The sequence below is a fragment of the Muntiacus reevesi genome, chromosome 22, assembly GCF_963930625.1.
Source record: "Muntiacus reevesi chromosome 22, mMunRee1.1, whole genome shotgun sequence".
Lineage (NCBI taxonomy): Eukaryota > Metazoa > Chordata > Mammalia > Artiodactyla > Cervidae > Muntiacus > Muntiacus reevesi.
The window spans coordinates 15,286,798-15,290,256 of record NC_089270.1 but is presented as its reverse complement, the minus strand read 5'-3'; the positions used below and the strand labels follow the sequence as shown (position 1 = coordinate 15,290,256).

General features: G+C 40.1%; 1 pseudogene; it reads right to left on the bottom strand.

The window, feature by feature from the left end:
- Window positions 1-2,716: 2,716 nt before the first annotated feature.
- On the bottom strand, window positions 2,717-2,991 carry LOC136153072 (ragulator complex protein LAMTOR5 pseudogene; annotated as a pseudogene).
- Window positions 2,992-3,459: the final 468 nt, after the last annotated feature.

The window sequence follows — 3,459 nt, the reverse complement described above, 5'->3', positions numbered from 1 at the left end:
TGGAAGAAATTCTCCATAAAGATGGTTCAAAGTGATTCACCTTAGAGCAGTGGGATTGAGTTTTTCAAAAAGAAGAAATGGAAAAGGGAGGAGATCTATGTATATGTAGGCTTCCTGGGTGGCTCAGCAAGTAAAGAATCCACCTGCAATGCAGGAGATGCAGGAGACATGGATTCAATCCCTGGGTCAGGAAGATCTCCTGCAGACAGGCATGGCAACTCATTCCAGTACTTTTGCCTGGAAAATCACATGGACAGACGACCTTGATGGGCTACAGTCCATGGGGTCACAGAGAGTCAGACGCAACTAAGGGACTGAGCACGCATGCCTCTTTGAAAGTTTTTGGTGTATCACAGGAATCCAGTTATGATTTGTTAGAGATGAATGAAGTAGCTATACAAAACAACTGTTGATAGATAAACTGAGGCATATTTTAAATGCTAAGCAAGTGAGCATAAATTATTATATATATATATATTTACCATATATATACAGTAAGATATGTATAGATATTAGAAGGTGAACAGTTTTTGTATATTTTAGTAAAAATGACATGAAATTATCCTGGAAGTTGTTTTCATTAAAAATAAGATCTTTTTCCATTTTTATTTTTTTATTTTTCCATTTATTTTTATTAGTTGGAGGCTAATTACTTTACAATATTGTAGTGGTTTTTGCCATACATTGACATGAATCAGCCATGGATTTACATGTGTTCCCCATCCCGATCCCCCCTCCCGCCTCCCTCTCCATCCCATCCCTCTGGGTCTTCCCAGTGCACCAGCCCTGAGCATTTGTCTCATGCATCCAACCTGGACTGGTGATCTGTGTCACCCTTGATAGTATACTTGTTTCAATGCTGTTCTCTCAAAACATCCCACCCTCACCTTCTCCCACAGACTCTAAAAGTCTGTTCTGTACATCTGTGTCTCTTTTTCTGTTTTGCATGTAGGGTTATCATTACCATCTTTTTAAATTCCATATATATGCATTAGTATACTGTATTGGTCTTTATCTTTCTGGCTTACTTCACTCTGTATAATGGGCTCCAGTTTCATCCATCTCATTAGAACTGATTCAAATGAATTCTTTTTAATGGCTGGGTAATATTCCATAGTGTATATGTACCATGGCTTCCTTATCCATTTGTCTGCTGATGGGCATCTAGGTTGCTTCCATGTCCTGGCTATTATAAACAGTGCTGTGATGAACACTGGGGTGCACGTGTCTCTTTCAGATCTGGATTCCTCAGTGTGTATGCCCAGAAGTGGGATTGCTGGGTCATATGGCAGTTCAATTTCCAGTTTTTTAAGAAATCTCCACACTGTTTTCCATAGCGGCTGTATTAGTTTGCATTCCCACCAACAGTGCAAGAGGGTTCCCTTTTCTCCACACCCTCTCCAGCATTTATTGCTTGTAGACATTTGGATAGCAGCCATCCTGACTGGCATGTAATGGTACCTCATTGAGGTTTTGATTTGCATTTCTCTGATAATGAATGACATTGAGCATCTTTTCATGTGTTTGTTAGCCATCTGTATGTCTTCTTTGGAGAAATGTCTGTTTAGATCTTTGGCCCATTTTTTGATTGGGTCATTTATTTTTCTGGAATTGAGCCACAGGAGTTGCTTGTATATTTTTGAGATTAATCCTTTGTCTGTTTCTTCATTTGCTATTATTTTCTCCCATTCTGAAGGCTGTCTTTTCATCTTGCTTGTAGTTTCCTTTGTTGTGCAAAAGCTGTTAAGTTTCATTAGGTTCCATTTGTTTATTTTTGCTTTTATTTCCAATATTCTGGGAGGTGGGTCATAGAGGATCCTGCTGTGATTTATGTCAGAGAGTGTTTTGCCTATGTTCTCCTCTAGGAGTTTTATAGTTTCTGGTCTTACATTTAGATCTTTAATCCATTTTGAGTTTATTTTTGTGTATGGTGTTAGAAAGTGTTCTAGTTTCATTCTTTTACAAGTGGTTGACCAGTTTTCCCAGCACCAGCAAGTGAGCAAAAATTAATTCAAATGAGGCAGCACCAAACAGGAAATGGTTGAGAGTCCTCTTAGGCAGATTCTTGGCAGACAGGAGTCAGGGGAAATACAGAGAAAGTACAGATAGAAAGAAAGGAAGTTATTTGATTGGCTACAGCTTAAAGCCTAAATTGTTTGTGATTGGTCGTCCCTACATTTTCGATTTTGTGACCTTGAGGCATCTGCAGGCTAAGATTTTGTTTTGCTTACATAAGCCACCATGGCATTAGAGCCACCAAAGTGTAATGGCCTCTCACTCAATTAATTTATCACTACATTTGGTCATTTTTCTGATTGATATGGAAAGTTCTACAAATTGCTGGCAGAGGTCAATCAGTGTTAAAATAGTTTTCATATACAATAATTGAGACATCCCAAGACTGAATCTATAATGTCGGAATCAATATACTGCTTTTTTTCCCCTCCCACCAGGTTTATTAAACATAACAAAATTCTATATACAAGGTGATCTAAACCTGCTGTTTCAAAATGTGGTACTTTCCTTAACTGGTATTTGATAAGTCAAGCCACAGAGGGTCAAAAGACAACTTCCTCTAAAATTAATAGGAAAGTGCCCAATGCCTATTACACGAATGGTCTAATTACTGGAGCTCTAGCATATTATATTATCTATAAGGTAATTAACATAAGGTACCACTGAGTGCCCATGACAGGCTTCCGAGCACTGATAGACCTCAGGAGGCCATTTTGCACACTGCCCCTGGGATGCCATCGTGTGTCTGCAGCATCACATTCCCATTATCTGATTCTAGACACACCGCAGAAATATCAGTGGGGTATGAGGTTAGCTTAGCTGCTTGCTGGGCAAGAACAGATATCACCCCGGCATGCTCATCTGACTGGGTCTGTGGCAGCCCAGATTGAGTCCTTGTAAATCTGTGCACAGGACTCCAGCAATGGATGGATTCACCATCCTGTCCTCCAAGTGCTGTTGAGAAGTAGCCTGCATCCCGCCACGTGTCGCCTCCTTCTACGCCACACTGGGGTGCCCCTCAGTCACATGACGCGAGCGGTCAATATACTGCTTTTAAAAACAGCACAATTTAATTTAGCTATGATTATATAATGAAACGGAACCCAAACAAAGTACTGAAATTGGAGTTACTATTAACGGAGACGCAACAGCTGTCCACAATTTCTATTACATATCACCTCTGGCAGAATATCCTGCGAATATTCTCTTGCACCAAATATCATACTGGTTCTTGAAACTATTTTTTTTTCTTCCTTCATCATCACCGCTGACCACCTCCACCCCACTGCACCGCAGTTTATCTCACAAAGCTGCAAAGTGTGCTGAAGACAAAGTATTGACGAATCCAGTACTTGACACAAAGTGAGCATTCCACCAAGGCCTGACCAGACATATAAATGAAGGGACAGATAAGTGAGTGAACACATTTTGACGGAGATTCAG